This window comes from Salvelinus namaycush, chromosome 42, assembly GCF_016432855.1.
Source record: "Salvelinus namaycush isolate Seneca chromosome 42, SaNama_1.0, whole genome shotgun sequence".
Taxonomy (NCBI): Eukaryota; Metazoa; Chordata; class Actinopteri; order Salmoniformes; family Salmonidae; genus Salvelinus; species Salvelinus namaycush.
In genome coordinates, this window is record NC_052348.1 from 7,201,029 (window position 1) to 7,213,697 (window position 12,669).

A 12,669-nucleotide genomic window follows, 5' to 3' on the forward strand; every position below is an offset into this window, starting at 1 on the left:
TGCCCTCCTCAAGTTGGAGGGATCTGAATTGGGTTCTCAGGTGAGGGTGGGGGGTCATGAAGTTATAGCCCAGCAAGGGTCCTTCCGTTTGATCCAGATCCACTGGCTGCCTCTTTCAGCTGCTTCAGAAACTGCTCTGACGGTCTGCCGCAGAGCCTGTCCATGGATTCCAAGTTCTTTCAGCAACCTGATGGTGGAAGAAGCCACAAATCCTCTGCATCCCACTTCAACTGGCCAGACTTTTGCATTCCAGCCACGCTGAGTTGCGTCTGCTGCCAACTCTGTGTAACGCAGTTTCTTACGCTCGTAGGCCTCTTCAACAGAGTTTTCCCACGGGACTGTGAGCTCTATGATGTACACAGCCTTTCGTGAAGGGGACCAGAGTACCATGTCTGGCCTAAGGTTGGTAGAAGCAATCTCAGGTGGAAAAATGAGTTGCTGGCCAATATCGACAAGCATCTTCCAGTCCCGGGCCATGCCTAGGTGTCCAGTTTCTGGCTTTGTAGGAGGATGCTTGAGCCTTTTCTGTCCCTCCCGGATGAATGTTGTTGTTTTGACGGGATTGCTTGTTTTTGGAGGTAATGAATTGGTTGCACTCCTCTTGGTCTCAAGTGCTGCAGCCAGGCTCTTGAGGACCTGATTGTGCCTCCAGGTGTAGCGGCCTTGTGAGAGGCTGGTCTTGCAACCTGTCATTATATGCCTGAGAGTCGCTGGAGCTGGGCAGAGGGGGCAGGTCGGGTCCTCGCCATACCATTGATGTAGGTTTTTTGGTGATGGAAGCACATCATAAACAGCTCTTATGATGAAGCTGATGTTGCTTGCCTCCATTTGCCAAAGCTCACTCCAGTTGATCAGCCTTTGCACTTCTTGCAGTCTCCTCCTGTCTGCGCACCTCCTCGACCACCAGCTTCCTGCGTTCAGATGTTGTTGCCTTATGGAACGTTGGTTTGCTTGCTGCCAGGCCAAAGCCTCCTCTTCCATGCTGGATATTCCCCACAATGTCTTGGTGTCTCAGGGCTGATGTTGCTTGCTGCACAGCCTTGGATGTTGTCCATTTCCGTCCAGTTTGTAGGGGAGGTGCAGCCTTGCTAATGGTCTGGTCTTTGGAGTCCTTCAATGTCATCTGAAGTCTTACTTTAGAGCACTTGTACTCCTCCGTTAGACTTGTAAGAGGTAGTTCAAGGACCCCTTTGCCATAGAGGCCGATGTTACTCAGGCATCGTGGGACACCCAGCCATTTCTTCACGTATGAGGTAATGGTTCGCTCCATCTTCTCCACTGTTGTTATTGGGACCTCATAGACGGTGAGTGGCCACATTACCCGGGGGAGAAGTCCAAACTGTAGGCACCAAAGCTTGAGCTTCCCAGGCAGTAGGGTCTTGTTGATGTTCTCAAGACCATCGGCGATGTCCTGTCTTACTTGCTGCACTTGATCTTTATCCCGGAGGCTTTCGTTGTACCATCTACCTAGGCTCTTGACGGGTTGCTCAGACACCATTGGCTAGTTGAGAACAAGTTCTCATTTACAACTGCGACCTGGCCAAGATAAAGCATAGCAGTTCAACACATACAACAACACAGTTACACATGGAATAAACAAACATACAGTCAATAATACAGTAGAAAAAGTCTATATACAGTGTGTGCAAATGGGGTAAGATAAGGGACGTAAGGCAATAAATAGACCATGGTGGCGAAGTAATTACAATATACCAATTAAACACTGGAGTGATAGATGTGCAGAAAATGAATGTGCAAGTAGAGATACTGAGGTGCAAAAGGAGCAAAATAAATACAGTATGGGGATTAGGTAGTTGGATGGGCTATTTACAGATGGGCTATGTACAGGTGCAGTGATCTGTGAGCTGCTCTGACAGCTGGTGCTTAAAGCTAGTGAGGGAGATATGAGTCTCCAGCTTCAGTGATTTTTGCAGTTCGTTCCAGTCATTGGCAGCAGAGAACTGGAAGGAAAGGCGGCCAATGGAGGAATTTGCTTTGGGGGTGACCAGTGAGATAGACCTGCTGGAGTGCGTGCTACGGGTGGGTACTGCTATGGTGACCAGTAATCTGAGATAAGGCAGGGCTTTACCTAGCAAAGACTTGTAGATGACCTGGAGCCAGTGGGTTTGGCGACGAGTATGACGCGAGGGCCAGCCAACGAGAGCGTACAGATCGCAGTGAAATCGGAGTAGATAGCCAGAGTGAATTTACGAACGCACCCTAAGGCTCTATTTTCTTTCTCTCTACATTGTTGGGAAGGGCCCATAAGTAAACGTTTCACTGTTAGTTCACACCTGTTGTTTACGATGCATGTGACTAATACAATTAGATTTAGATGGTATAAAGTTGTTCTATTCTTACTAACACATTTATTTCCAAACAAGTATGTTATGCGAAAAAATAGTATATGAAATTTCGAATGCACCATTGCGTTGACTCCTACCATTCGTTCACTTTGCTACAGCGCGTCAAACATGTGAGTCGAAAAAGACGAGTGATTTCTACTAAATCAAACGACTAAATTAGTATGCAGTTTAATTATTAAACATATAGTACGCTAGTATTGGTATTCGGACACAATCAGTGATCATAGGAGATTTGATGTGTAATGTAATAAATAGGACCGTATTTCAAAGAACAGTGCGCATTCTTTTTTAATTTAACTACGCCCTTTGAGCAATGACGCCAACCAATAAGATCATTTCAATTCTGTGTAGAAGGAAGTTAACCGTGACCAAGTACAATTTCACGTTAGCGTTTGTTATTTAGATGTTTATTAACACCCTGGAACTCAAACTCATTTAACTGCACAGCATCACATAACTCAGGTATTCTTTAATTCACGTTGGAGACAGGACTTGGTCGATATGTTATCTAGGTAACGCTAGCTAGCTGCTAACGTTAGCTAACAATGGCTAACTGTATGGTTTTTCACACTCAAATAGCATCCATAATGGAGGTGCTAGCTAACGCAGCTGTGGTAGAGATCTGTAAACTCGTAGACGACGACTATGCAGTGTTTCGTTTGGAAATTTCTCAAAGCCAGAAAGAAAACCGGGGATTGCGGAAGAAACTACAGCTACAGGAACTGAAGGTGGCACGGGAGCGTCGTACCAGTAGTGTCAAGATCCTCGACCGATACAGAGGAATGACAAGAGGTACATTTTGCAGAAGGCCGAGGCTGCGGGCCCCCTCTGGGCATGTGTTCAGATGTGTTACCCAAAATGGTGTCTTGGTCCTAGAGAATGATATTGGACTCAAGCTTGTTAGCATGGGCAGCGCCATTGAGTACTTTCACCGTTTTGATGCAGTCAACTGGGTGGGACTTCCTATGGGTTAAGGAAGGATCACATTATGCCATTCAGGGATCTTTGATCAGCCAACGAATTATACTCGTGAGTAAAAATTCTGTAACTGCAGGTGGCAGTAAATCGCCAACTTTGGCTTTATACATGTTCAAACAACACAGTACAGGTGGCAGTATGCACGCTTTCAGTTTGTTTGCCAACTCATAGAAGTAGTATAAAAATAAAATGGACTTCAAAATGGAGATGGCCTCAAATCAAATTGTGTTTGTCACATGTGCTGAATACAACAGGTGTCGACTTCACTTTGAAATGCATGCTTACAAGCGCTTCCCAATGATGCAGAGTAAAAAATAAGCTAAATACAAATTGTAACATGAGGTATAAAATACACAAAATTGAAACTATATACATGGAGTATCAGTACCATATCACCAAAGATATTTATAACTAACCCAAGATAGTTCATCTGTGTCATATACAGTGGGAGCAAATGAAGCATACTGGTCAGAACAAGCAAGGAGGTGGGCAAAGCCAAGCACGAGCTAGCGAGATCCTATTGGAGTGTTATAGTATGTATTTGCATATTTCCATTGGGGAACTCCTCCTCTGAAGTGCGCATGTGCACAAACTCAATTTGACATTGCACTCCTTCTACACAATGTAATTATTTTTTGGGGGCAAAGGGTCAAGTCTATAAAATGTAGTGCACTGTGTTCATAACAGATTGTAGTTTTGGGATCAGACGTTTCATAGTTGAGAATTTGCAGAATGTCGGCCCAGTTTCACCATACTCTCCCACTACCAAATCAAATTTTATTTGTCACATGCGCCGAATAAAACAGGGTGTAGATCTTACAGTGAAATGCTTACTTACAAGCCCTTAACCAACAATGCAGTCTTAAGAAAATACCTACCAAAAAAAGTAAGAGTTAATAATAACAAATAATTAAAGAGCAGCAGTAAATAACAATAGCGGGGCTATATACAGGGGTACTGGTACAGAGTCCATGTGTGGGGGCACCGGTGTTGAGGTAATATGTACATGTAGGTAGAGTTATTAAAAAGTGACTATGCATAGATAATAAAGAGTAGTAGCAGCGTAGAAGGGGGGGGGGGGGGGGGGGGGGGTGTAATGCAAATAGTCTGGGTAGCTATTTGATTAGCTTGTTCAGGAGTCTTATGGCTTGGGGGTTGAAGCTGTTTAGAAGCCTCTTGGACCTAGACTTGGCTCTCCGGTACCGCTTGCCGTGCGGTAGCAGAGAGAACAGTCTATGACTAGGGTGGCTGGAGCCTTTCACAATTTTTAGGGCCGCAGGTAAGGAGGCCAGATGTGGAATCCTGGGCTGGTATGGTTACACATGGTCTGCAGTTGTGAGACCGGTTGGACGCTCTGCCAAATTCTCTAAAACGACATTGGAGGCAGCTTATAGTAGAGACATGAACATTAAATTCTCTGGCAACTGTTCTGGTGGACATACCTGCTGTCAGCATGCCTATTGCACGCTCCCTCAACTTGAGACATCTGTGGAATTGTGTTGTGGCAAAACTGCACATTTTAGAGGGGCCTTTTATTGTCTCCAGCACAAGGTGCACCTGTGTAATGATCATGCTGTTTAATCAGCTTCTTGATATGCCACACCTGTCAGGTGCATGGATTATCTTGGCAAAGAGATACTCACCGACAGGGATGTAAACAAATGTATACACAATTGGAGAGAGATAAGCTTTTTGTGCATATGGAACATTACTGGGATCTTTTATTTCAGCTCATGAAACATGTGACCAACACTTTACATGTTGCGTTTATTTTTGTTCAGTATATACGTGTACGTATGTGTTGGGCTGTACAGACATTATGGACAGAATATATAGTATATCTGAAGAATACGTGGATAGAATAGTATATGGGCCTCCCGGGTGGCGCAGTGGTCTAGGGCAGTGCTAGCTGCGCCACCAGAGTCTCTGGGTTCGTGCCCAGGCTCTGTCGCAGCCGGCCGCGACCGTGAGGTCCGTGGGGCGACGCACAATTGGGCTAGCGTCGTCCGGGTTAGGGAGGGTTTGGCCGGTAGGGATATCCTTGTCTCATCGCGCTCCAGCGACTCCTGTGGCGGGCCGGCGCAGTGCGCGCTAACCAAGGGGGCCAGGTGCACGGTGATATTTCCGACACATTGGTGCGGCTGGCTTCCGGGTTGGAGGCGCGCTGTGTTAAGAAGCAGTGCGGCTTGGTTGGGTTGTGCTTCGGAGGACGCGTGGCTTTCGACCTTCGTCTCTCCCGAGCCCGTACGGGAGTTGTAGCGATGAGACAAGATAGTAATTACTAGCGATTGGATACCACGAAAAGGGGATAAATAAAAAATAAATAAAATAAAAAAAAGAATAGTATATGTACAGCAATAGTTGAATCGGATGAACTTGACTAGAATACACTATATACATAATTAGGCCTACACTGTTGTCATCTGCAAACTTGATAATTGAGTTGAAGGCGTGAGTGGCCGCACAGTCATGGGTAAACAGAGTACAGGAGGGGGCTGAGCATGCACCCTTGTGGGGCCCCTCTGTTGAGGATCAGCGTAGTGGAGATGTTGTTGCCTACCTTCACCACCTGGGGGCGGCCCGTCGAACACCAGGACCCAGTTGCACAGGGTGGGGTTCAGACCCAGGGCCCCGAGCTTAATGATGAGCTTGGAGGGTACTATTGACTACAGGCTGAGCTGTAGTCAATGAACAGCATTCTTACATAGGTATTCCTCTTGCCCAGATAGGATAGGGCAGTGTGATTGCATTGTCTGTGGCTCTATTGGGGCAGTTTGCAAATTGCAGTGGGTCTAGGTGATGAGATCTTTAACTATCCTCTCAAAACACTTCATAATGACAGAAGTGATACAGGGCGATAGTCATTGAGTTCAGTTTTGTTTCTTAGGTACAGGAACGATGGTGGACATCTTGAAGAAAGTGGGGATAGCAGACTGGGATAGGGAGAGATTGAATATGTCCTGTGAACACCAGGGATGCTGTCTGGGCTGGCAGCCTTACGAGGGTTAACGCGCTTAAATGTCTTATTCACATCGGCCATGGAGAACAAGAGCTCACCGTCCTCTGGAGTGGCCCGTGTTGTCAGCACTGTGTTATCCTCGAAGCGGGCGAAGGAGGGATTTAGTTTGTCCGGGAGCAAGACGTCAGTGTCCGTGACGTGGCTGGTTTTCCCTTTATAATCCGTGATTGTCTGGAGTCCTTGCCACATACATTTTGTGTGTGAACCGTTGAATTGCGACTCCACTTTGTCTCTGTACTGACATTTTGCCTGTTTGATTGCCTTATGGAGGGTATAACTAGACTGTTTGTATTCAATCATATACCCAGTCACCTTGCCCTTGCCGTGGTTAAATGCGGTGATTCACACTTTGTTTTGCGGCAATGCTGCTATCTATCCATAATTTTGTTTGGATAGGCTTTAATCATCACCGTGGGAACAACATCCCCAATACACTTCCTGATGAACTCAACCACCGTGTCAGTCCGAACAAGTCTGTCTGCGTGATCAAAACAATCTTGAAGCATGGATTCTGATTGGTCAGACCAGCATTGAATAGACCTTAGCACAGGTACTGAAACTGTTTTTGAGTTTCTGCCTAAAAGGAAGGGAGGATCAAAATGCAGTTGTGATCTGAGTTGCCGAAGGTTGTTCGGAGGAGGGCCTTGTAGCCATCCCGGAAGGGAGAGTAACAATGGTCGAGAGTTTTTGAAGCATGAGTACTTCAGGTGATGTGTTGATAGAACTTAGGTAGCCTTTTTTAAAGTCCAACTATAATAAATTCGGCCTCGGGATATGCAGTTTCCAGTTTGCACAAGGTCCCGTGTAGTTCCCTGAAAGCTGTCGTGGTATCTGCTTGAAGGGTAATATATACGGCTGTGATGATAACCAAAGAAAATTCTCTAGGGGGGGGGGGGTGGTCGACATTTGATTGTGAGGTATTCTAGGTCGGGTGAACAAAGTTACTTGAGGTCCTGTATGTTACCACAATCACACCGTGAGTGGTTAATCATGAAACATACATCTCCGCCTTTCTTCTTGCCGGAGAGTTCCTTATTCCTATCTGCACAATGTATTGAAAACCCAGCTGGCTGTATGGACGGGGACAGTATATCCAGAGAGCGCCATGGTTCCGTGAAACGGAGTATGTTAGTCCCTGATGTCTCTGTTAGGAGATCCTCGCCCTGAGCTCGTCTACTTTATTGTCCATAGACTAAACATTAGCGAGTAATATACTCAGAAGCGGTAGATGGTGTGCACGCCTCCTGAGTTGGACTAAAAGTCCACTCCGAATACCTCTCCTCGGCCGGCGGCGTTTTGAAGCAGCCTTTGGGATAAGTTCAATCACCTTGGAAGGTACGAACAAAGGATCCTATTCAGGAAAGTCATATTCCTGGTTGAAATGCTGGTGAGTTACCGCCTCTCTGATATCCCAAAATTATTTATGTATGTAATAATGCAAATAACGTTCTGGGCTAATAATTTGAGAGAGAAAAAAAAAACTATACTGTACAGTTGCTTAGGAGCCTGAAACGGCGGCCATGTCTGTCAGCGCCATCTTTCCATTACAGACTGGGACGAGGAGAGATTGAAAATGTCTGAAGACACTTGCCAGCTGGCCTGTATAGGCTCTGAGAACACGCCCTGGTTTTCAGTCTTGTGAGTGTTTTAACTCGCGTCGCCCATGGAGAGCGAGATCACACAGTCATCCGGAACAACATGGGCTTGCATGCATTACTCCATGTTTTCCTTGAAGCGAGCATACAAGGCATTTAACTCGCTTGGGAGTTCTGCATCACTTGGCATTTCACAGTCTGCAAGCCCTGCCACATCCGAAGAGCATCGGAGCCAGTAATAGGATTCCACCTTCCTCCTACATTGTCATTTTCCATGTTTGATGTCTCGTCAAAGGTCGTAGCGGGCTTTTTTTGTAGGCGTCATGTCTGTGTCCTGTTCTTTGTAAGCGGTAGCTCTAGCCTTTAGCCCAGCGCGGATATTGCCGGAAATCCATGGGTTTTGGTTTGGATACGTTCATATGGTCACTTTGGGGGAAGACGTCATCCATGCACTTATTTACTTTACTGACTTTATTGTCCCCATGGGGAAATTTTGTTGCTGTGGCGTTTAAATAACAAAACAAAATGACAATACAACTTTTATAACAGTTACATACCAATAAAAAGAGACTAGCCTGCTGGTCTTACTGGGTCGATAGGAACATGAGCCCGAGCTATTTAGGAGGGATATCACACCTGGCACAAATTATTGTCTAGTTCTGTTTTTCCTGTCGAGGGGTGCCCTATACCTGTGCCCAGAGGGGAGTAGTTTAAAGTCCGGGGTACTGGGGGTGGCTTGGTTCTAAAATGATTTTGTGAGCCTTGCGGAGGGCCCTGACCTTTAAAGATCTCATCCAGGCCTGTCTGTTTGACTCCAAGTACCTTGCTTGCTGTGGTGATAATCCTTCTCAGCATACTTCTCTGGCTGACAGTGGAATTGCCAAACCAACAAACAATACAAAAAGTTAAAATACTCTCAATTAAAGATTTGTAAAACAGTCAGTATAGTACAATTAACATTAAAAGATCCCAGCTTTTGAGAAAGTACAGTCTCTGTTGACTCTTTGTAGATCAGGTCTGTACATTTACTCCACTGAAGCTTATTGCCCAAGAGGACACCCAGATATTTATATTTCTCTACAATCTCTATGTTCTGATTTCTGGTTGGTGTTGTATGCTTCCTGAAGTCTATGCACATCTTTGGTCTTATTAGTATTGAGGACCAAGTGTGATTCGTCACGCCACTCTACAAAGTCATTTAGGACCGGGCCATGGTGTTCCTCGTCATCATGCAACAGGCTGAGTCATCAGCGAGCTTAACGCGGTGTCTGTCAGGATGGGAACTAGTACAACTATTCGTGTACAAGATATACAGGAGTGGGGACAAAACACATCCCTGAGGAGAGCCTGTGTTGTTGTATGTCCGACATGTGGGGACCTATTTTGACCCGCTGTGACTGTTGGCTCAGGAAGTCCAACAGCCACAAAACCAGCCCCACATCTAAGGAGAAGTCCCGAATGAGTCTCTGCCAGAATGTAAGGCTGGATTGTGTTGAAGGCAGAAGGAAAGTCAACAAACAAAACCCTGACATGGGATTTGGCACACTCTAGAAGTCTGTAGACCATGTTGAGGAGAGTAAGAATGGCATCATCAACTCCTCTGCTGGGCTGATAGGCAAACTGAAATGGGTCGAGGAGCTTCTGGGTGATACCGAGAATGACTTTTCACAATTTTCTCAAGGTATTTCATTATTAATAATGTCAAGGCGACAGGGCGGTAGTCATTCAGGACAGAGGGATTAGATGCTTTAGGAATTGGTATATTTATTGACTTTTTCCACAATACTGGTACGTGTTGCCGGTCAAGCGAGGATTGGAAAATGTCTGTAAAAACACCAGCCAATTGTTCAGCACAGTGCTTTAACACATGTCCACTTATTTTGTCTGGGCCTGGGCTTTTGTGTGCGTTACATCCCCTGAACAACTTCAAATTATCAGCCTGTTTAACAACAACCCTCTCAAACATTTAATGATGCTTCCATTTGTTTTACCTCCGACAAGGTTGTCTGATTCAAATCTTGAGGAGAAACCATTCAGTTCATTAGCAATGTTCTGGCCCTCATGTCTCCCAAGGTCAGAACTGGTTTTTCCCCTGCCTATGTGGGGGGCGCTAGCCATGGATTTAATCCCCTGCCAGGCCACCCTTGAGTTTCCTGAGGATGGTCCTCTCCTCCCTTTGCTTGTATGCCTCCTTGTCCACCAGTATCTGTCTTTTGATCTCACATTGTACATCTCTTAAAGCCTGTCTACCACCCTCAGCATAAACTGCCTTCTTCCTATCAAGTGATTATAGATGTTTTGATACCCAAGGCTTATTGTTAGGGAAGATTTACAGGTTTTAGTGCGCACAACTGACTCAACACAGAAGTTTACATAGTCTGAAACATCGGAGTTCATTAAGATCAGAGCTGCTGTCCTCATACCTCCCACATAGTACAGTCAAAACTCCCTTGGAGACGAGTGATACTGTTGTCCTTCCAGATCTGGATGTTTTTTTAACTGTAGGTTTCTCCCTCTCCAGGAGGCAACAGTAGGTTGGCCTGAGGTAGACCACATTGTGGTCTGATGTCCCCATGGGAGGTCTGGTGGTGGCAGAACGCATTTGGTATTGTCCCATAGCACAAATCAAGTCACATTTTTCCTAGTGTGACATTTCACATACTGGTGGTATGTGCGCAGGACTTTGTGCAAAGTACAGTCCTTAAAATCCCCAAAAATAAATATGGGTGCGTCGGAGGAGATGGATTCCAGTTTCTGTGACAGATATATCATCTCTGATGCCTTTGTTATATTAGCTTTAGGTTGAATTTACACAACGGTAACAAACAATTGGGGGAACTCACGGGACAGATAGTAGGGTCGCAGTGACACAGAAAGCAGTTAATGTCGGGGGTACAGAGTCTCTCTCACCAGGATCGATTTACACCACTGGTCCCTGACAAGCAGGCAGATGCCCCCGCCCTGATATTTCCCTGTGACTGTCAGATCACGGTCCGCTCTGACCAGAGAGAAGCCGGCCGGCTCCACTTCCCTGTCCAGGACTCTGTCATCCAGCCAAGTCTCAGTAAACGCCAGCAAACAGGCCTCCCGGTATTCATGTTAGAAGCACAGATTCGCTGACAGCTCATCCGCTTTTCCCCCTCAGTGACTGGGCATTGATTGGCAACTGATGGGTCAGGGAAGGTTTTTTTTCTTTCCACGTTTGCATTTGGGTTTGTAATCCACTCGCAGACAATCGGGGATTAGATGGGCCATTGGGATATCCATCGCGTTTGTGTTGCATTGTACAGTCGTGGCCAAAAGTTTTGAGAATGACACATTCATTTTCACAAAGTCTGCTGCCTCAGTTTGTATGATGGCAATTTGCATATACTCCAGAATGTTATGAAGAGTGATCAGATAAATTGCAATTAATATCAAAGTCCCTCTTTGCCGTGGAAATGAACTGAATCCCCCCAAAAAACATTTCCACTGCATTTCAGCCCTGCCACAAAAGGACCAGCTGACATGTCAGTGATTCTCTCGTTAACACAGGTGTGAGTGTTGACGAGGACAAGCCTGGAGATCACTCTGTCATGCTGATTGAGTTCGAATAACAGACTGAAAGCCTCAAAAGGAGGGTGGTGCTTGGAATCATTGTTCTTCCTCTGTCAATCATGGTTACCTGCAAGGAAACACGTGCCGTCATCATTGCTTTGCACAAAAAGGGCTTCACAGGCAAGGATATTGCTGCCAGTAAGATTGCACCTAAATCAACCATTTATCGGATCACAAGAACTTCAAGGAGAGCGGTTCAATTGTTGTGAAGAAGGCTTCAGGGCGCCCAAGAAAGTCCAGCAAGCGCCAGGACCGTCTCCTAAAGTTGATTCAACTGCGGGATCGGGGCACCACCAGTACAGAGCTTGCTCAGGAATGGCAGCAGGTGTGAGTGCATCTGCACGCACAGTGAGGCGAAGACTTTGAGGATGGCCTGGTGTCAAGAAGGGCAGCAAAGAAGCCACCTCTCTCCAGGAAAAACATCAGGGACAGACTGATATTCTGCAAAAGGTACAGGGATTGGACTGCTGAGGACTGGGGTAAAGTCATTTTCTCTGATGAATCCCCTTTACGATTGTTTGGGGCATCTATAAAAAAGCTTGTCCGGAGAAGACAAGGTGAGCGCTACCATCAGTCCTGTGTCATGTCAACAGTAAAGCATCCTGAGACCATTCATGTGTGGTGTTGCTTCTCAGCCAAGGGAGTGGGCTCACTCACAATTTTGTCTAAGAACACAGCCATGAATAAAGAATGGTACCAACACATCCTCCGAGAGCAACTTCTCCCAACCATCCAGGAACAGTTTGGTGACGAACAATGCCTTTTCCAGCATGATGGAGCACCTTGCCATAAGGCAAAAGTGATAACTAAGTGGCTCGGAGAACAAAACATCGATATTTTGGGTCCATGGCCAGGAAACTCCCCAGACCTTAATCCCATTGAGAACTTGTGGTCAATCCTCAAGAGGCGGGTGGACAAACAAAAACTCACCAATTCTGACAAACTCCAAGCATTGATTATGCAAGAATAGGCTGCCAATCAATCAGGATGTGGCCCAGAAATTAATTGACAGCATGCCAGGGCGGATTGCAGAGGTCTTGAAAAAGAAGGGTCAACACTGCAAATATTGACTCTTTGCATTAACTACATGTAATTGTCAATAAAAGCCTTTGAC